General features: G+C 51.2%; 1 non-coding gene across 1 annotated transcript; it reads right to left on the bottom strand.

Moving 5' to 3' along the window:
* Positions 1-152: 152 nt before the first annotated feature.
* trnag-gcc lies at positions 153-223 on the bottom strand. Its single transcript has one exon. It is a non-coding gene; the product is annotated as a tRNA-Gly (tRNA).
* Between the last annotated feature and the right edge of the window lie 37 nt (positions 224-260).

Genomic DNA, 260 nt, shown 5'->3' with positions numbered 1-260 from the left:
GCAGGGGGAAAAGAGTCACAGGTGTTGCTTCTGGTGTGGTGTATGACATGTCACTAACGCCAGCATCTTCTAATGCTCCTCTCCACGGTATTAACTGCAAGAAGACAAAGAAGTTGTGCAACCATTGACTCCAAACAGCAGTAAAGACACAGTGCATTGGCTGGGAATCGGACCCGGGTCTCCCGCGTGGCAGGCGAGAATTCTACCACTGAACCACCAATGCTCACATGGCAGTGACAGCCACAGCCACCGTTTTTTTG

This window comes from Plectropomus leopardus, unplaced genomic scaffold, assembly GCF_008729295.1.
Source record: "Plectropomus leopardus isolate mb unplaced genomic scaffold, YSFRI_Pleo_2.0 unplaced_scaffold89156, whole genome shotgun sequence".
NCBI lineage: Eukaryota > Metazoa > Chordata > Actinopteri > Perciformes > Serranidae > Plectropomus > Plectropomus leopardus.
Note: the sequence above shows the minus strand (reverse complement) of the source record. Positions and strands in the feature narration are given on the sequence as shown.